Here is a 22,417-nt window from a genome sequence, read left to right as displayed (position 1 = left end):
TTTCTTGTTTATGGGTGTATCTTACAAACAAATGATGGTTAGATTGAGATGAGGAACAGAATAATGGAACTGACCAAGTAGCAGAATTTACCAGATTTATCGACTGTGGTTTTAACAGCTTTCACAGAAATGTCTTTCACAATTTCTGACAAGAATGGAGTTTTGTTGAATTCACCTAGAAATAATGAAAGCTGGCTGTTAATAGGGCTTAAAGGTCTGGAAACTCAACATCAACCCTGAAAGGGACTATATTTCATTTCAGGGACTAGGAACAAAGTCTTTGACTTCACGATTTAAAAAAAAGGAGGCTTTTTCTCTACTGGTTGCCTCGGGCCCGCAATTGTAATATGTCTGTGGCCATCCCCTGTTATGTTTCTTAACAGAATAAATTCTTTAAAGATCCATTCAAGCCAGAGCTTCATTAGTATTATAACTAAATGTTCAGACATGAATTAAGCTCCCATTTTATTTGGATTCATTTTAAAACCCTTAGTTTCTACCCCTCCCCCATCGCATGACAAATGCCTAATGTTAACAGTTTGTTTAGCACCAAACAGAATTTCTTGGAGGACACAGAAGTTACTTATTCACCCTACCATCTGTGACCTTTAACAATTGGCGAAGAAAAATTATTACCAAATGAAGAAAGGCTAAAAATTGCAACAGGCTAAGAAATAAATAAATGTATTTATAGTGCTCTAGTTTTAAACCTGATGAAGAGACAGACAAGTGGAATTTTTTTTGTAGGTCTTCTAATTAGCTGGTCCATACTAACATATAGAGTGAAAAGAAAAACGTGCCACATACATTGTCACAAGGCTGATGCAAGCTTGTGAAGAATAATCTCTTCTAATGTGCAGGGAGACAGCAGACTCATCTCACGTGGGTCACAATAGCCAACATCTATCTATATAGAGCATGAACCCAATGAGAGAGTGCCACTGAGTTACCACTTTACTGAAGGAAAGAAATAAGTGGTCCAGCATTTGCCTCTCAGGGTCAAAGCCAGGTCGTCCTGACTCCAAAGCCCAGCCTCTTAATGAATCAGTTATGCTCAACTTAATGAATCCTGCTAAGGAAAGTGCATTATTCTGTTGACTGTGCCATTCTTCCCTACTCTGGGGCAAGCAACAACAAACTTTTAAATATTCACATGGAAAATCGGGGACCGGAATAAAACTGCACCGTAGGCAAGCGTAGCTATGTAGCTACCAGGTCCCTTCCCTAGCTGTGGTTCTATTGACTGCCTAGGATTTTTCTTCACCCTTTATTCGTGGTCCATGTCTCTCCAAATGGAGAGATTTCAATATGGAACAGATGCCCCTTCAGAGGGAGGCTCCTAGCTGCCGCAGAGTCCTTTGAGAAAGAGATGTAGTGCAGGTGGAAAAAGCAGTGACAGATTTTTCTCTGGGGAATGCCTGACCCGTGGCGACTAGGTCTGAGTAATGTATCCTAATGGGGGTGTGCCCTGTTGTTTCAGGACTGTTTTAGTTCGTGTTAATTAAGTCAGAACAATGGTCTTTTGAAAAGATCAGGGCTCAGCCTGTGGTTAGGCAGCCTTTATTTGCCTGCTAGTTCAAAATACATTTCTTACTATGTATGGATTTGAACGTTACTTTAAAACCAAATAGTGAAGCGAGACCTCAGGAACTGGTGTGGTGCCATTTTTTTCACTCGTTGAATAATTCAAATTAACTACTGTGTTCCTTGAACCAGAATGGTAATAGAGGAAGATAAAAAAAGTTTCTTTTCCTCTCTTCTAGCAGTAATTCCAAAATGCTTGCATGCCAAATAATACCTTAGCATATGGATCACGCATGCCCACACTAGCTGGAGCACTTTGGACATTTTTATTTAATCTGAGCTGTTTCTACAAAGTTTTGGTCATATTGACCGGGTTACATATATCACTTTTTGTTTGGGAAAATACAGTCAATTCATAACATCTTCCTTTAGTAATTAATTACCTTTAGCTTTCTTCTGTTTATTTAAAACGTGCATCTCACCGATCTCTAAAGATGATTTAGATCAGCTTAGAACAATAAGAATTTAAAAAAAGGAATAAGACAGTTAAAGACAGACCACCACATTAAAAGAATTAAATTAAAACGTTCAGCTAATATCACTGTGTTAGCCAAGCATGGTTGGAAAACAGACTGTAGATTTTGGAGTTGGACGAACTGACATTTGTGCACCATGTCCTCATTGTATAACATGGGGCAAGTTGTTTAATTTCTAAGGTTTACCACGCTCATCCATATAATAATGTAATGATTATGCCGTAGGGTGTTGTGAGAATTAAGTAAAATGAGACAACTTGCCTTCTAGATGATACTTCACAAATCTGTTTCTTTTCTCCTAACCTGCCAATGAAGGCAAAGAGGAGACAGAATGATTCGAATTTTATTACTGATACATACGCTTTCTTTCAGTGGTTTGTATACTAACAGCATTAGCATCACCTGGGAATTTGTTAGAAAGACAAACTCTCTAGCCCTACCGAATACCTACTAAATCTGAAATTCTGGGGGTGGGACCCAGCGATTGTATTAAGGCTTGAGAACCATTGCTTTACGTGATTTATCCCTCGCAGTCCCTGCAACATAGCAGTGGGTAAAACTGCCCGGTGACTTGGCAGAATCACAGAGTGGGTACCTTAGGAGGAACCATTAGAATGCAGATGGCAGGCAGAATTGTGCTCTTCCCAGGAATAATGGATACCCACAGAGCACAGCTGTCATTTTACTGTTGGAAACATGGAACTCTTTCTACAGCTACGAGCCTGATCGATGGAGTTTAGAGACATTCTCAAGAGGTAATCTCTCTGCTTATATTCCTTTTCCCTACCTGAGTCTATATTTGATGATAAATGGCAGTTCATTTATTATAGAAAAAAATGTACAAAAAGGGACATCTGAACCCTGGAAAAATAACGAGGCTCAAAGTAAAGTGGCATCTGTGATATTGATGGAGGTCTCAATGGGCCCTTGGGGTGTCCTTCTAGGACTCGGGAAGTTGGTGGTTGCGATGAACAAAGCTATCGAAGTAGACAGATGTTTGGGACCTCTATGGGGCCTGCAGGAGGTAGGCTCGCAGGGTTATGGCAGTTAAGTCATAGCGTGGTTTGTACCCACAGAGTACAAGGCAGACTGGGGTTTCGAGAAATTGCCATTCACTGTATATAGAGAGAAGATCACAAATACTGTCCTACGCTATCTATTGACGTGACAGTTTATACAGTATTTTTTTTAATTAATTTAATTTTTGGCTGCAGTGGGTCTTCATTGCTGTGCACGCAGGTTTTCTCTCCACGGCATGTGGGATCTTCCCAGACCAGGGCTCGAACCCGTGTCCTCTGCATTGGCAGGCAGATTCTTAACCACTGCGCCACCAGGGAAGCCCTTTACAATGTTTCGTTCACGGTAGTTTTATGCATTTTCAGAACGCTTTATGACTTCTTAGGGACAGTAATTGCACTGAGCTGTTATAAGGACCCTATCCAAAATTCAGGAGAACAAATTCATATATTGAATTATTTCCATAGAAACATTTAACTCAAATATATCACAGCACTTTTTTGTTGGTTGACATATATCAAAACAGAATAACCAAAATTATTTTGAAAGAAAAAGTGTTAAAAATATTATAAAATAGAAATAAACTTCTCTCTCATTGACAATCTCTACATAAAGTATGGGAGTCTCATAGAAAACAATAGTTTTCTCCATTATTTTAAGAAGTTGTATATCCAGGAAATATAAAGTACATGATGCTTCCTTTTATTGCTGCAAAGAACTTGAACTTTATTGCTTTGTGAGCTTAAAGTTATGTTAACAAAAATTAATTATAATATTTTGAAATGATATTTAGCCCTAATTACAACTAGGGTAAAGAATGTTTAGGGAGAAGATTATCTCAGGATAACATATTCTTTCACTGTCATTCTTTTTCATCTTACATTATCTCAGGATTTTTGTGACCTCATATATTAAAAAGTGGGATAAATTGTTTTAGCATTATGTTCTATCTATAAATTTGTGTGATTTGTTTTGGATTTATTTGCAGTATAGTACTTTGTTGAAAGCTGTTTGCTATCAAAATATACCAAAGGGATTAGAATTCGATTCTTGATTTTACAAACTGTTTTAAAACGCTAAGTGGGGGCTTCCCCGGTGGCGCAGTGGTTGAGAGTCCGCCTGCCGATGCAGGGGACACCGGTTCGTGCCCTGGTCCAGGAAGATCCCACATGCCGCGATGCGGCTGGGCCCGTGAGCCATGGCCGCTGAGCCTGCACGTCCAGAGCCTGTGCTCCACAACGGGAGAGGCCACAGCGGTGAGAGACCCGTGTACTGCAAAAAAAAAAAAACGCTAAGTGTTTTTCCATTTGCTCCCATGGTGTGTTTTATTTGACACCTATCAATTATTTATTAAATGCTAGTAAAAGTACTAGGTAACATTTTAGGGCCAAATACGTAATTTTTCCCCCCCCATTCTTAACCAGTCAGATGTAGCAAGAGGACTGAGAGGGAAGACAGCTTGTTTTTGAGGACAGAAGGATTTTTCTTCTCTTTTCCTTTGGAAACATTTTCTCAACCTCTGATTGCCACAGGACTGTGAAGGCCTGAACCAGGGAAGGAATTGTCTTGGTGAATTTCACTCCTCAGGGTTATCTGATTTAAAGGTGCGGAAGCCACCGAAGCCAAATTCTCTTAAATTTGATTTTGAAACTGCCTTCCACTAAAAATGGACAGGGTGTCTTCCAAGGTTGTTCTTCCAGGTTCTTCCTTAGAAGGCAGCTGCTATCTCTGTTTCCCCTAATCATTAAATCCCTTCAGCCCCGAAGCCCCAGGGGCAAGCCCAGGGGCACGTCTATTCCTATAACTGGAGGGTCTGAAATCGGGGCAGCCTAGGGCTGGGTAGTTTCAAGATCAGACATGACTTAGATCCAGTTTTTCACAATGGCCAGAGGGGAGGACTGAAGGGCCTGGAAAACTAGTGCTGGAATACAGGCCCCTTTAGCCTATCCACAGCTCTGGGTGCCTGGGGGTCCTGAATCTGAAGACTCACAGATGCCCAGGGGCATTTTCAGGGAGAAGGGCCTTGAGCAGGGCCAGCCAGGAACGTTGCCAATGGTCAACTTAACAAATCTCAAAGGCCTCCACAAGTTACCTGGGGATGTGTATGCCATTGTTTTTTTTCAGGGAGTGGCAGGATTTGAGGGAGAGGAAATACAAAGGAAGAACTGGATGTTAATCTATATTACTTAAATAATAAATGCAAAATATCAAGAGACACTAAAAAATGGAAATCTATATGTGAATTCTCTTTTTTTTTTTTTTTTTTTTTTTTTTTTTTTTTGCCACACTGCGCGGCTTGCAGTATCTTACTTCCCTGACCAGGGATTGAACCCAGGTCTTCGTCAGTGAAAATGCAGAGTCCTAACCATTGGACCACCAGGGAATTCCTTATATGTGAATTATCTTAATTACAGAAATAGTTATACGCAGAATGAGAAATTCTCTCTGAGAAATCTAATCCCACAACCCATAGGTCAGTCATCAATTGGTCTGTCACTCCGGATTTGAAAACTGATTTCAGATGGAAAATGAGAAGAGTAGGTTTGTGGTTACAGCTGTTTACTTATTCAACCTCTGAGATAGTGCCTGGCCCTTAACTTTCTAATAATAGATGACAAACTGCAAGACTGAGAATCCATATTTTGAAAGAAATACAATCAGCCATGCATTTATCAAGCTTGTGATGTTTTAACTCCCAAATAAAAGGGGCTGATCTGTAGTAAAGGGGTCCCTATAAAGCTGAAACCCAAGTTTCTCAAACTTGCCTAGAAATAAGCATCACCTGAAATTGCCTATGAACCCTCAGCGTGCTCAGAGGAGGCTTGGGGTGCTCCAAACTAAGTATTGTTTTTCTAAGTATCCCAGGAAGGTTTTCTGGGTTTTGGAGGCTTTTTAAACTGCTGTCTAGGAAAGAAGATGAGTATGTGAATTTAGGGTCAAAAATGAGACCACACAATAATAGTGAAAAGGTGGAAGCAACCCGTGTCCGTGAACAGATGGATGGATAAACAATGTGGTCTGTACCTGCAATGGAATAAGATTCCACCTTAAAAAGGAAGAAATCCCAACCGGCTACCACATGGGTGAGCTGTGAGGACATGATGCTGAGTGAAACAAGCCAATCACAAAAGGACAAATATTGTATGACTCCATTTATACGAAGCACACAGAGTAGTCAGATTCATAGAAAGTAGAGTCATGGTAGCCTGGGGCGGGGGAGGGAGGAATGGGGAATTAGTGTTTCACGGGTACAGAGTTTCCCTTTTGCAAGATGAGTTTTAGAGCTGGGTGGTGGTGATGGCTGCACAGCAACGTGAATGTCCTTAACGCCACGGAACTGTACACTTAAAAATGGTGAAGACGGGGGACTTTCCCTGGCAGTCCAGTGGTTAGGATTCCGTGCTTTCACTGCAGGGGGCACGGGTTCATTCCCTGGTCAGGGAACTTAGGTCCTGCAAGTTGCACAGCCAAAAAAACAAACAAAAATGGTTAAGATGGTAAATTCTGTTGTGTATTTTACCACTTTTTTTTTTTTTTTTAATGAGACCGATGATAGCTACAACAAATGGACAAAGCACATGAATTCTGGGGCTCTAAAATCCCACCATGATGGAAGGCCTTTCCTGAGCTCTGAGTGGCTTTTCCCCTGCTAGCTAGCCCGCGTTCCTAATCTCTTCCTGTCTGATCCCAGCACTGACTGTAATGGGAGGGCTGCCCACTCCCAAGAGGAGCTTCACTTTCAGAGTGTTTACCCCAGACCCTCTCTCTAAGTGGCTACCTGTCAGTTTCCATTTCAGCTCTGCCTTTCTGTTTACAGGACGGCTGACCACCAACTGACATATTACCTGTATTGATTCTCTAAGAGCCCTCAAGGTGGAGGGAAAGAATATTCTAAGGCAGCCCTGAGCTCTCAGCTGAGTGGGATCGTAAACTCCCCCATTAAAGGTTTCATTCGATAACAATTTGTGCAAAAGTAAATGGACATCGGTCTCCGCTCCCACTACTGACCCAGAGGCCATTACCAATGGGCAGAGAGCGCTGAGCTGCGGCAGTATCCGTTTCCACAGTTTCAAATGATTCCTTTAATGAAAAGCTGCATTCTTCTCAGGCCATAAAACAACCAAGGAGAAGTCTATTCATTTAGCTATTGTACATATTAGCTTATTTATTTTATGGCTAATGCTGCCATCAGCGTTCCCTGGGTGTAGAGCTAACTCACTCAATGATTGGTTGATAAACCCGCTAAAAAGCGGATAATGCTGAAATCGGCTTGTGTGCTGCCATGCTGGCGTGCAGGGCAATTGAAGTGTTTCTTTCACTTCAAACCCAAACCCATTGCTTTCATACTCTATTTAAAGGTATTCATCTCACATAAAGCATTTCATATCCACACGCCTATGTGAGCTAGTGCTCTAAAGATTCATTTTCAACCATGTTCTTAGGAAATAAGCATATCGCCATCATTGACCCAAATATCCTTCAGTCATTTAAAGGTCTTCACCACCAAACTGTGAGCTCTTGTATGGCAATCATCCCCCTTCTTTTCCTCTCTTCCCTTCCTCTCTCCTGTCCTTCTTTTATGAAATAATTACTGAGCACCTAATCTGGATGTCTCAGCACCTGTGTTTCTTGCCCAGCAGGGACTCGATGGTTGGTGACAGTTTTGTTGGGGAAAAAGTAGTGCTCAAATGAGACTGGACTTGGAGGCATCTAGGAAAAGAATTGGGATTTGCACGTTGCCGTTTTGGGAAGATTAGGACTCAGAACTTGATTCACTGTTTCTGCTAGTGCAGTTCTAGAGATTTTTGTTCGTTTGGGGATTTTGGGGGGTTTCTTTGGGCCACGCTGCCCAGCGTGTGGGATCTTAGTTCCCTGACCAGGGATCGAACACCCGCCCTCGTCAGTGAACGCGCAGAGTCTTAACCTCTGGACCGCTGGGGAAGTCCCTAGGGATGTTTTTAAATGTTCGGTTGCATTCACTTATTAATGGCTAATCTGTGCACAGACAGAAATACGAATAAGGAAAGTGGATACAGTGGCATGTAAGCATTCTTCCCTTTGATTATACCCCCCCTTTTTTGGGGGTTAGGTGAGACATAAATGTAAATATCTGATAGAAATTACAAAGAAAGCCCTAAAAGTCACTTCAGAATTATGTTCTGCTGAAACTAAATAGGAGCAGGACAGCTGGTCAGCCCACAAATGCTGGGGAGTCGAGAGAGGTGCGGCTACTTCCTGTCCCAGCTTACAAGCCTGACCCCCGTGGACATTCCAGCCTCCACGGGGTGCGAGCCTGCATCTGAAGCACCGATTCCCCTCCTGATCCTTCCTCGACACTCCTGTTTCCTCTGGAACCTTCACAGGCCCCCTTCCTATACTTCATCTGTCCATGCTGGGAACCTGCATTCTCCCCCCACGACACAATCTGTCCCCACAGTGTCCTGCACCTCCAGAGCTGGCTTCAACGGCCACCTCCACCCTGCCAATTCCTACATTTTGACCTGAATTCCTACTGGAAATCTCTGTGTGTGTCTTGGAGGCAACTGATTTTGCCCTGTCTAAAACTAAAGATCTTTCCTACAAGCCTGACCACCCACCAGATCCCTATCTTAGGAATGGTCCCACCACCTCCCGTCCTGGTGGTCACACCTCACCTCCAGCTCATACACTTCATCTCGGAAGCCTCAGGCCCACCACCTCCACCCGATGACAGGCATCTATTCCTGCCCCTCCGGGTCTTTTCCTTCCTAGCCAGAGGCATCTTTTCAAAACACAGCTCACTCCTTTGCCGGGGCCCTTTAATAGCTTTGCATTTATAGTCCAAAATCTTTAACCTTTACCTACAAGATCTCCAGCCTCTTCCTGAAACATACTCCCCTTAGAACTCTGCTCCGGCCACCCTAGCTCTCTGACAGTCTCTTTAACAAGTCAAATTACTTTCTGCCTCAGGGCCTTCACTGATTATTCGTTTTCTGCCTGGAGCCCTCCCCACTCTTCTGCATCTAGCTTTGAGTGCTGGCCACCTAGATTTGGATCTAAACTCCATTTAACCAGTTGTGTGACCTTTAGCTTCTGTTGACATCTGTTCCTTTATCTGTAAAATGCGGGAAATAATAGTACTTACCTGATTGGGCTATATAAAGATTAAGTAAAATCTTGTACCTAACCTTATCCTTAATGTAGTGTATGGCATTTAGTATGTGTTCAATAAATGTTAGATATTAACATCAATATTGTTTCCTTCTCTGTTTCCAGTCAACATAGTACCCTGTATTTATAGCAGGTGGCTCAATAAATATTTATTGAATGAATAAATGAATGAATGAACTTACGAAAAGGTGAGCTCTGGCCTTCCCTTTATTGTCATTACTATGGAACCAAAGTGTAAGAGTGACAGCAGCCACCCAGGGTATGTGACAGCCTGGAGAGGGGAGAACAAAGACACAAAACTGAAGAGCAAGTGGGGGGACTTCCCTGGTGGCACAGTGGTTAAGAATCTGCCTGCCAGTGCAGGGGACACGGGTTCAAGCTCTGGTCCGGGAAGATCCCACATGCCACGGAGCAACTAAGCCCGTGCGCCACAACTACTGAGCCCGCGTGCCACAACTACTGAAGCCTGTGCGCCTAGAGCCTGTGCTCAGAAACAAGAGAAGCCACCGCAATGAGAAGCCCATGAACCGCCAAAAAGAGTAGCTCCTGCTCACTGCAACTAGAGAAAGCCCACGCACAACGAAGACCCAACACAGCCAAAAATAAATATATTAATTTTTTTTTTTAATTAAAAAGAAAAAAGAGCAAGTGGGAAAGCACAGCACTTTGTTTGAAGACAGGAGGGAAAAGGCAGCGTCATGAGAAGCTTATACCTTGTGCTGGCAGGCAGGAAGGTGACAGCCCGGATCGGCCAGCTGGGACCTATGGGGCTGGGTGTGAGGAATATGGAACGCATTCATTTAGTCAACAACACGCATGGTCCCGGGTACTAGAGAAGCCAGGCACAGTGGGTTCAAGGTATGCTTAAAGAAGGTGCACTACCCTAGGATGCTTTTGCAAGATCCCATATGGCCACCATCAGGCTGCTACACCTTGTCACTTTCATGCACTCACAACAAATTCTCAACCTTGCCAACCTCTCAACCTTGGTTTGGTAATCAAAGCCAATGGGCACCCCCATTCTGCTACCTACAGTGTATAGACCAGCATGACTCTTAGAAGGCAATTAGGCACTGGGCACCAAAAGCCTTTTTTTAAAAGGTCTGTAGTCTTTAACTTAATTAATTCTAGATCTAGGAATCCATTCTAAGGAGCACCGTGTTTTTTGTTGTGGTCGTTTGTTTTTATTTTTGCTTTTGGCCGCACAGCTCAGCACACGGAACAGGGATCGAACCTGTGCGCCCTACAGTGGAAGCACAGAGCCTTAACCACTGGACTGCCAGGGAAGTCCCTTAGCAGCGTTGTTTTTGACAATGAAAAACATGATAACATAAATGTCCAGCAACAGGACTGGTGGCCCATGGATACAATGGAGTGTTGGGTGGCTAATTAAAATTGAAGCTTTCGAAGGATGTTTGACATTCTTTCTCTAAACCTACTGTGTGACATTGGGAAAAGCTCACACTGTAATGTGAACCCAGAAAGAATCCTAACTCTCTGTGTAGCAGGTATGTATCTGTACAGAGCCTATGTGTACTTCCTCATGATGGGTAGAAACTACAATTTTCCAGGCATTAGTAACTAGGCAGGGGGAAATTAGATAGGAAACCCTCCTAGCTGGCCTTATGTAAATTCTTTAAGGGCCGTCTTTCTGTACTGAAGCTATCATGCCCTCCAGGACTGGCTTGTCACTCCACTGGGCTTCAGCTTCCTTATCTGTAAAATGAAGAGGTTGAATTAATTTATCCTCTATAAGACTTCCATGAACAAACATGCAAGGAAGGCACATTCTCCCCTAACATTTGCTATGGTCAGGTCTTCCTCTTTTGGCCATGTATGGAGATGCCGAATTGGGGTGCAAAGCTAGTAAGCATTTGAATTGGAAAACTCTAGAAACGGCTAGCAGCCTCCGATGGGGCAATGGAGGTGGAAAGACAGAAGTGCCTGATGTTTGGTGGCGGGTACACAGCAGATTCTGAGGAATAGATCCCTGCTCCCAGGGACCTGAGAACAGATGGGCAGGACCCCGTCTCCCGGCTGGGTCTCCAGGGAGCCAGTGGCCGCCGTGGGTTCCACCTCCCCCTGGTTTTCTGGTCTTGAGTGGGAGTCGATCTGGTCTCTGCTGAGTCATTGAGACCCTCCTTCCCGGCCGGTAGAGGCCGTGACACAGCTCCCCTCCCGCCGGCAGTGATCACCTCCGGGAGATATCTGGGTGGGGGGAACGCCAAAGATTACCGCGGTGGAGATCTCTGACGGACTGGGGGGCAATCTGCTCTCGGGCTTAACCAGAGTTCTAAAGCGGAGGACGTTTTATTGGCCTTGTAATTTCCGGTCAATTCCCGAAATCAACACACTTTGAAGAAAGGCGCCAGCGGCGAGAAGGGAGTGGAGATGCCAGGACCCCTGGCCAGCCGCCCACACCCTTCCGGGTCCCGCCAGAAGCGGACCTTGGATGCCTGCGTTCGTTGCCTGCGGCGGCGCTGGAATGGATCCGCCAAGAGGGGGCGCGGAACAGGTTCGCTTCCTGCGGCCGCCCCAGACCCCTCCGCCGCTCCGAACTTGACGACCTCGAACGAGGGGGAAGGGAGAGAGGGTTTGAAGGGCGGAATCAAATTGCTTTCTTTAAAAAAATATTTTATTTATTTATTTATTTTTGGCTGCATTGGGTCTTCCTTGCTCTGCAAGGGGCTTTCTCTAGTTGCCGCGAGCGGGGGCTCCTCATTGCCGGGGCTTCTCTTGTTGCGGAGCACGGGCTGTAGGCTCGCGGGTTTCAGTAGTTGTGGCTCGCGGGCCCTAGAGCACAGGCTCAGTATTTGTGGCGCAAGGGCTTAGTTGCTCCGTGACATGTGCGATCTTCCCGGACCGGGCGGGGCTCGAACCCGTGTCCCCTGCACTGGCAGGCGGACTCAACCACTGCGCCACCAGGGAAGTCCTCAAACTGCTTTTTGAAATAACTTTTTTTCTCTTATCCTTGGGGAAAATTGATGCTTTGCATCCAGCCACCTGGAGGCAACCATTTTCCAGTCTCTGTGCATCCAGATTATGTCTATACCTCTTCTTCATTAAACAGAAACTGTTTTGTAAACCGCCCCTCCCCCACTTACTATGCAATGAACGTTTTCTGTTAATCAAAAGTATCCTTCCGGGGGCTTCCCTGGTGGCGCAGTGGTTGAGAGTCCGCCTGCCGATGCAGGGGACGCGGGTTCGTGCCCCGGTCCGGGAAGATCCCACATGCCGCGGAGCGGCTGGGCCCGTGAGGCGTGGCCGCTGAGCCTGCGCGTCCGGAGCCTGTGCTCCGCAACAGGAGAGGCCACAGCAGTGAGAGGCCCGTGTACCGAAAAAAAAAAAAAAAAAAGTATCCTTCCGTAAAAATGACTTTAAACGTGCACATTAAATTACAGTAAGCGGATGTGCCATAGGGACTTCCCTGTGGCGCAGTGGTTAAGAATCCGCCTGCCAATGCAGGGGACACGGGTTCGAGCCCTGGTCGGGGAAGATCCCACATGCCGCAGAGGAACTAAGCCCGTGCGCCACAACGACTGAGCTTGCGCTCTAGAGCCTGCGTGCCACAACTACCGAAGCCCGGGTACCTAAAGTCCGTGCTCCGCAACCCGCGCACCGCACGGAAGAGCAGCCCCCACTCGCCACAACTAGAGAAAGCCCGCGTGAAGACCCAACACAACCGAAAATAATAAAATAAAATAAGTTTAAAAAAAGGATGTGCCATGATTTAGAATCAATGTTGATAATTTAAATAGCTTCCAATGTCTCAGTGTTAAAAATAGATGTGCTAAATAAACGTCCGCGTAGATAAATACTTGCCTGCATCCCGGATTGTTTTTTTATTCGAATCAATTTCTAGACGCGGACTAATGGGACCAAACATAGGTAAGGCATGGTAAGGTTTAGGTGGGCCCAGGTGCGCTGCAGCGGTGGAGACTTCAACAGCAGCTATTGTTATTACTTTCTTGATTTTTCCTTTAGCTGCCCCCCTTCCCCCTCCAATAATTACCGACATTATTCAGAGCTTTCCTGGCTAAAGCGGGGCTCTGATTTCACCTTGACTGCCAGCGATTTCCCCTGTAGGGAGGACTGATCCGGCCAAGAGACCAGGCATCCAGTGTGGGATGGGAAGGGAGGAGGCACAGGAGGGGTCCAGACCCAATTTATGGATGGATGTCCCTCGCAGGGGACCTCCAGGGCCCGGCCCCGCCCCATCCCCTGCGTGGGTGTGACTATGGCCCTGACGACAGGTGGCCCTCCTCTGGGCCGCTGGCCATGGGGAGTCGCAGTCTCCCCCTTCCTTTCTCCTCTCCCTCCCTAACCCCACGCCGGACCTCCTTCCCCGCCCCTCCACCCGAGGCTGCCGGAGCCTCCACACCCGGGTGAGTGGGAAGCCCAGCCGCCGTCTGGGGCCAGAGAGGGGGCGGGCGAGCGAGTGTGGCCGCGATCGGCGCGCATCCTTCCTGCAGAGAGGAACTGAGGCACGGATTCGCTCCATGCTCCCCACGCGGCCCCGGGCCTCCCGGAGCTCCTAGACCCGCTCCAGGCTGCACCCCGGCCCTCCCGGCTCACCGCCCTAACCCTGGAGGCCGGGCCGGCTCTCACCTAACTTTGGGGAGCCACCTAGGAGGCAGCTAGAGACCCGCCCTCTGATGAAAGGTCTAACTCGGGGCTCTCTACCTGCACACTGAGATGGGGCGCTGGTTTTCTTTTTAATCATAGTGTACGATAAGAAACAGGGCAATTCCAAGCAGATCTAAAAGAAAAGTTCTTTAAGCTATGATTGATCGCATTACGTAGTTCAGGAAAGGAAAGAACAGTAGGGACTGTCTGCACCACAGTGACCCCAGGCTCATCCCGGTGCAGGGCCGGCCCGGGGAGAAGTCCGCCCAGGCTGAATGAGGGCACCACTGGGGTGTCTCGGGCTCCAGGCCAGGGCATCGACGAAGGGGCGCTGCCGGCCGGGCGTTAGGTTGGGGTTCCTTCCCGGATTCCACTCTGTTTTAAGCCTGAGTTTTCAGCAGCTTCGGGGGCTGGCGTGGACTCCCGGCGGCTATGTGGCCGTGCCTCTGTCCACCTCCGCGGGTGCTGGCATCTCCGGGCTGTGCGGTCTGTAGCATCCACCTCGTCTTGGGGTGACTGTTGCTCCGTCTCGGTTTCAGCCATTGGCCCCTGGACACGTGAGTCTCCACAGCGTTTCTGACCCTTCTCAACTCGGGAACCGTCTCCATGCCCGCTGCTAGCAAGACGCAGCATCCCGCCTGCACTGTAGTTCCGTCCCTGCAGAACTGGCAAGAGTGGCCACCCAACGCAGGGAAGTTATCCAGCGCCCAGGCCGAGGTTTGCTCTCGGTTCAGGCCTGGCGGCATGTGAGTCTCGGGCCAAGGTCGATGCGTGGGGTTCCACTGCTTCAACCTTCGGAAAAGGCCAGAACATGTAGCCAGGCTAGGAAAAGGGCGAATGATCCTGGTTTCTATTGGTGATGTTTTTCTTTTTGCCGGAATGGGTCCAGACCTCAGAGAGAGGTTCTTGGTGGGGCAGGGCTGAAGGAAGGCATCAGGGAGCAGGCAACCTTCCCTCGCACCCCCCCCCCCCCCCCCCCCCCCCCGCAATCTTCGTGGTGCCGTTTTGCAAGCCGGTTGGGGAGTGTAGAGGCGAAGCCTCAAGTCCAAGATTGATGCAACCTGGCACTTTATGAAGTTTCTCGGTTATTCATTCTCCCTAAATCTGATTGCCCTGTACATGTCCTTCACTACTGTTAAACTTCTTGAATGCAAGGGACTACCTCTTATACTTCCTATATTGGTTCCTTAATAGATGAATATGCATATAATATATTTTTATATACTGAATATATATATAGTTTTTACTGAATATATATATATAGAAACTGCCTATTTGGGTACTGCTGTTTGGACAAGAGAGAACCAGGAATAAAACAGCAACAATTGTGTACATGGCAATAAGCTGCCTCACGTTCACTGCTGTTTGGGCCATCATTAATGACAGTGTTCTCTGAGTGCTGTGAGGGGTGAGGAGATGTATGGGCAGATAATTTCCTCTATTGGATCACTGTGTTTTTCACCTAGCTAAATTCCACATCTTGTAAGTTTCAGCCTAGTTTTCAACTCCTCTGGGAAAATGGTTCCCACCTTTCCCCACAAAATTAGAAAACATAAATCTTCAGGAAACTGACAGTTGAATGGATTAATTAAAATGGATAACCTCTGTCTGATGGTCGGTCTGCAGTCCACCCGAAGTGAAGGAGTGGGAGGCACGGGAAGTAGGTATCAGATGAGCTGATATATACTTGAGTGACATGAACATGAAATATGCATCCAATATACAGCTAGTGAGCTAGAGTGACCAGAAGCATTGAAATAAGATGCAGTCGAATAAAGGAAAGCTTTGTGGAAAGCAAATATAGTGAACAGAATTTTGGAGAAGTGGAAGGACTATATTTAAGAAAAGAGAAGAAGTCTCATTGGGCCATCATTCTAGAAAGACTGACTCACTCTGAAGGAAACCATAAAAGAAAAAACAAAACAAAAACAAAAAGCCAAGCAGTGTGCAAAATCTAAAAGCTTCTTTTGCTTTTATTGTCAAATATCTGGAAGTAAAAAAAAAAAAAATAAGATAAGTACTCTATATGCTAGCACAAAAATGTACATTGAAAAAGAGTGTCTATTTTAATTGCTTGGTTTAAAGATGATACTAAAAGGGAAAAAAACGCAGAAAACTATAAGGACAAAGGGAAAAGAAATCATGGCGGACAAGATATTGTGACAAAATTTTGGAAGCTGGAAAGCAAATGGTCAAGTATTAACTGTTTTAGCCGACCTGAGAGAGCTGACTCCCTAGAGGCAGAGAAGAAACTGGCAAGAATCAGGATTCCCACCACAGGCCCCAAGATGGCTCAGAGAGACATCGAGTTCTTCCGCAAATGGGAGTACGGGATGGGGATGAAGTTAGGAGAATGGGTTGCAGATTTATAAGAAACAGATCCTCAGATCTCACCCCTCAACCTATCCAGGCCCACCCTCAGGTGGACAGAAAATGCGACACTGAACATCTGCATTCTGAACAAGGATCATTGACATGGCAAAAGGCTTCAACGTGCCAAACAGAGATCAAAATAAGAAAATAGGAAAAAGAAAACAACAACTGGGAGGAAACAGAGACAACGTGTGGAGCAGGGGAAAACTGAAAAAAATCTCAGATCCCCAGAGACATACTGGAAGAGATTTTTGGAACAGGTGCTCCTTTTGGCTAACTTCTAATTTCAGAACATTATAGCCAATGAATGTGGCATGTGTAAACTTCTAATTTGAGGAATTCATTGAACTTTTTTACTGGCCTAATTAATATATGGCTAATGTTTGCAAAAATTCCATGAGTGTCTGAAAAGGATGTGTTTTTTTTTTTTTTTTTGCGGTACGCGGGCCTCTCACTGTTGTGGCCTCTCCCGTTGTGGAGCACAGGCTCCGGATGCGCAGGCGCAGTGGCCATGGCCCACGGGCCCAGCCGCTCCGCGGCATGTGGTATCTTCCCGGACAGGGGCACGAACCCATGTCCCCTGAATCGGCAGGCGGACTCTCAACCACTGCGCCACCAGGGAAGCCCATGAGCTTGCTATTTTGTTTTGTTTTGTGGTACGCGGGCCTCTCACTGCTGTGGCCTCTCCCGTTGTGGAACACAGGCTCCGGATGCGCAGGCGCAGTGGCCGTGGCCCACGGGCCCAGCAGCTCCGAGGCATGTGGGATTCTCCCGGACCAGGGCATGAACCCGTGTCCCCTACATCGGCAGGCGGACTCTCAACCACTGCGCCACCAGGGAAGCCCAAGGATGTGTATTTTTTTGTTGGGTAAGACAATCTATGTCTATGAATTCAAGTTTGTTAATTAAATTGTGTTATTTAATCATCTGCATCTATATTTGTTGTATATATTTGATCTGTTGATTTTTGAGTGATAGGTTAAAATCTCCCACTATATTGTGGGTTTGTCAATAACTTGTTTGTCTCGTTATCAGGTTTTACTTTATATATTTTGAATCTGTGTTATTAGGGACATAAAGTTTCCTAACTGTTACATATCCTTGGTGGATCATACCTTTTATAACTATAAAATATTCCTCTTGTCCTTTTTAATACTTTTAGCCTTGATTCCAAATTTGTCTAATAGTATTATTACTATGTCTACTTTCTTTTTATTAGCATCTACCTGATAGATTTATTTTTTTCCATTTTTTTATTTATTTATTTATTTTTATTTATTTAATTTTGGCTACGTTGGGTCTTCGTTACTGCGTGCGGGCTCTCTCTAGCTGCGGCAAGCGGGGGCTACTCTTCGTTGTGGTGCGTGTGCTTCCCGTTGCGGTGGCCTCTCTTGCTGCGGGGCATGTGCTCTAGGTGAGCAGGTTTCAGTAGTGTGGCTTGTAGGCTCCAGAGCGCGGGCTCAGTAATTGTGGCACCCAGGCTTAGTTGCTCCACGGCATGTGGGATCCTCCCAGACCAGGGCTTGAACCCGTGTCCCCTGCATTGGCAGGTGGACTCCCAACCGCTGCGCCACCAGGGAAATCCCTATTTTTTTCCATTCTTTCTTTCCTTTTTTTGTCTTTTATTACTTTGCTTTTGTCTTTTATTACACTTTTTTTTTTTTTTTTTTTTTTTTTTTTTTTTTTTTTTTGCGCTATGCGGGCCTCTCACTGCTGTGGCCTCTCCCGCTGCGGAGCACAGGGTCCGGACGCGCAGGCTCAGCAGCCACGGGTCACAGGCCAGCCACTCCGCGGCATGTGGGATCCTCCCAGACCGGGGCACGAACCCGCGTCCCCTGCACCGGCAGGCGGACTCTCAACCACTGCGCCACCAGGGAAGCCCTATTACACTTTTAATGAGGGACAGAAAACATGGGTCTGATAATGATTTCTGCCATTTCTGTATTTTTCAAATTGTGTGTGTGTGTGTATATATATATTTTATATATATATATATATATATATATATATATATATATATATAATATATATATACTTTCCCGCCCCCCTTCTGTTCAGATAGCTCTGTTCCAGGGGAATGCCCTGGCTGTCCAGTGATTAGGACTCTGCACTTCCACTGAAGGGGGCCCGGGTTTGATCCCTGTTCGGGACACTAAGATCCTGCAAGCCCAGGGTGCGGCCAAAAAAAAGACAGCTCTGTTCTGGATTTTACTAGGAACTTCCATCTCCAAGGGAGGGGCAGTGAGGGGTCTGAGAGGCAGGGCAGCATTGGTGCCGATGTTGTTCAGGAGGAGGGGAGAGCTTAGACCCTCAGAACTCTAGGACAGTTTAACTGGACTGAGCAATTCTGGTTTTGATAAGCTCACTTTTACATGTTTGTTACTATTTTTATTTTTTAATTTTATTGAAGTAGAGTTGATCAGGTCCCCCATTTCTTTTTTTTTTTTTTTTTTTGCTGTTACTATTTTTAGTTTTGAATCCCATGCTGGTTTGATTTGCTGCAAGTGAAAATCGTACATGAAAAATCCACACTCAGGTGCCCCTTGTATGGTTTTATGATATACAATATGGACATTGAATGAAATCTAGACAATGATAATTAAGTTGATTAGAAGCCTGTCTATAAACCGGGTAAAAAAATTCTATTCGTGTCTATTAGCTCAGACTACAAATAGGGAAAAATAATCTACATCCTTCCAATTCAGTCAGATGGGTATTTATTTTTACTGTATTAGTAAAAGAGCTGATAAATGATCTACCAGTATTTCTGTTAGTGTAGCTTTCATACTCAGCATCGCCTTAATCCACTGGCCTGCCTTTCCATAAGAGAAGTTTAGTGTTCTGGTTTTATGATATGTCCTTGAAAAACTTTCTGTGATTTGCCAAGCAGCGTTCTCTCCAATTCCATTGATTTTGGGAAATGTCCCTTCATTCTAGACATTTTCCTTTTTTCTTTTAAAAATCACAACCCCTATACTGAAATACATCCATTCTTCTGTCTTACTGAGCAATTTAGTTTACAGGACAAGAGACTCCAGATTATTGAAAATATTTTGCCTAAAAGACAGAGAGTTGCTGAACTTTCATTTGAAGTAATTTGGTGGAGATTATAATGAAACCTTTTGGGGGGCTTGGAGCATAAGTTCTGAGAGAGTTTATCATCTTGACCATTTTTTTCATCAATCATCTGGTACACATTTCTAGTTAGGTTTCCCTGCAGTGCCTCTGAGCAAACATTGGGTACTCATGCAAAAGGCTTCTTACTAGAGATTGATTTGTTGATTTTTAAAATGCCTCTTAGAATAAGAATCCCCATTAAATTTTGTATTGGGAAAAGAAGCAGTATGTATGATTGACGTCACCAAGAATGTCTGTGTGCTAAACACATACAATTTTTTGCAGTCATTGTATTGAACATGTCTCATTTTGAGAGTACGACCTTGAGTTGTCATTGCTTTAGAAAACATGGACTGGTTAGGACATCCATTAATGTCCTCGAACAAATGCTATAGCAGAATCCCCAAGGGAGACAGGGATTTTACTGGTCTCCGGACACAGGAATCCATTTGTTGGAGCATATGCTGAGTGTGATGAGCTGTAAAATGAAGTTAATTTTTGTGCCAGACCAAATGAGATGAAAGCCCAAGCAACTGGATAAGATGAAGGCTGCATATCCTTCAGAGGGAAAAATCACTGCATTTTTTTCAGATATTGTCACAAGAGTGGCCCCCGCTCGCTGCAACCAGAGAAAAGCCCGCGTGCAGCAACGAAGACCCAACGTAGCCAAAAAATAAATAAAATAAATAAATTTATGTTTTAATGTATTTTAAAAATAAATAAATAAAAGCAGGTGTAACCAAACGTCCATCTTAGCTATTTGAAAAATAATGGGGCTTCCCTGGTGGTGCAGTGGTTGAGAGTCCGCCTGCCAATGCAGGGGACACGGGTTCGTGCCCCGATCCGGGAAGATCCTGCATGCCACGGAGCAGCTGGGCCCGTGAGCCATGGCCGCTGAGCCTGTGCTCCGCAACGGGAGAGGCCCGCGTACCGAAAAAAATAAAAATAAAAACACTAGGAGTAAGAAAGGTAATATAACCAGAAGTCCTAAAAAGATGAAAAATATGACAGTATGATATAAAATATAATATTAATAAATCTGAAAATATGTACCAACGAATGTAAAAATATTCTTTGAGTATATACTATGAATATTTAAATTACCAAAATTATTTTCAGGAAGGGTTGAAAACTTGAATAGGTCAATAATCTTGGAAGGAATTGGTCATGTTGCCAAAAATCTATTTCCTAAAAGGGTGTCAGGACCCAGGGCTTTTCTAGGTGATATGAGTCTGTGTAACCTTTAAGGAACAGATGATTCCCACATTTATTTTATTTTTTAAATAAATTTATTCATTTATTTTATTATTTGTTTTTGGCTGCATTGGGTCTTTGTTGCTGCGCGTGGCTTTCTCTAGTTGCGGTGAGCGGGGGCTACTCTTCGTTGCAGTGCGCGGGCTTCTCTGGTTGCGGAGCTACGGCTCTAGGTGCACGGGCTTCAGTAGTTGTGGCTCACGGGCTCTAGAGCGCAGGCTCAGTAGTTATGGTGCACGGGCTTAGTTGCTCCGTGGCATGTGGGATCTTCCCGGACCGGGGCTTGAACCCGTGTCCCCTGCATCGTCAGGTGGATTCTTAACCACTGCGCCACCAGGGAAGCCCAATGATTTCCACATTTAAATGGTTCCAAAGCATAGAAAAGATTGGAAAAGTTCCCAGAGTCCTGAGGGAACAGGCATAAATGGTAGTCCAGAAGTTTGATATAGTCTAGATCTGATTAGAAAATAATAGCATCCTCTACATCACTGAGTTTCCTAAGGAACCAGAGCTGACACAACTTAGTCATGGTGGCAGGAGCAAAAATGTTGCAGAGAGCTGAGTGTGCACCACCCAGAAAAAAGCCGTCCTTAGCACAAGACGTGGCAGAGGATGGAGCCAACCTCCCCCTGTCATGGGAACTGTGCTTCCCTTCCCTTCCTGGATCACATGCCTGAGAGAACTCCCTTCTTGACGGGAGTCAGGAGGAGCACTGTATACCTCGAGCTTAAATCCTGTGTGTATCCATCCTAAGATGATGTAATAGTTGACGGAAGTGGTACCTTTTCTTCCTTCCCTCATGCTTGCTATCTTTCTCTCCTCACATTTTAAAAAACTTGTCAAACATACTTAAGTTTAAAAGTTATACTCCTTTCGTTATGAAATAAAATATCTAGACACATGCTTAAGTTTTGTTTTTTGTCTTGGTCTGTTTGTTTTTTAATCAAAGAAGTGTTTCCTCTTGGGCCGTAATTCAGCAACTACATAGTTTGCCGTCGCTGTAGCAGCATGCTATCTTTTTTTTTATTTTGGTAAAGTACACACAACATAAAATTTACTCTTTAAACCATTCTATTATTACATTTAATTGTGGTAAAATATGCATAAAATCTAGTATCCTAATCATTGTTCAGTGTACAAGTTCAGTGGCCCTCAGCACATTCACATTGTGGTACCATCAGGACCACCATCCACCTCCAGAACTTTTTTCTTCTTGCAAAACTGAATCTCTGTACACATTAAACAATAATTTTGCATTTCTCCCATCCCCCTAGCCCCTAGCAAGCACTCTTCTACTTTCTGTCTCTATTAATTTGACAACTCTTAAGTACTCTAAGGAATCAAACAGTATTTATCTTTTTGAAACCGGCTTATTTCTCTTTGTGTAATGTCCTCAAGGTCCACCAATGTCATCGCACATGTCAGAAATTCCTTTCTTTTAAGGCTTAATAATATTCCACTGTACATGGGTACCACATTTCGCTTATCTATTCATCCATCCATGAGCTCTTGGGTTGATTCCACCCATGGCTATTGTGAATAATTCTGTCATGGACCTAGTTTTACAAATATTTTTTGAGACCCTGTTTTTAATTTTTTGGGGGTCATCTTTCCAGTAAAGAGACAAAATGTTTTTAATGATAATTAATATTTTTACATTTGCCCTGAAGTCTTATGTATTCGGTTTAGTTAGAAGAAATATTTTAAAGCCATATTTTTATGTCTTTCTTTTTTATGAGAGAGAATATAAAAAGTCAACCCTAAATAATTGTGGATATATTATATATAAAGGATTTTCCATGGTATTCTAATGACAAGTC

This window comes from Phocoena phocoena, chromosome 17 (genome assembly GCF_963924675.1).
Source record: "Phocoena phocoena chromosome 17, mPhoPho1.1, whole genome shotgun sequence".
Lineage (NCBI taxonomy): Eukaryota > Metazoa > Chordata > Mammalia > Artiodactyla > Phocoenidae > Phocoena > Phocoena phocoena.
Note: the sequence above shows the minus strand (reverse complement) of the source record.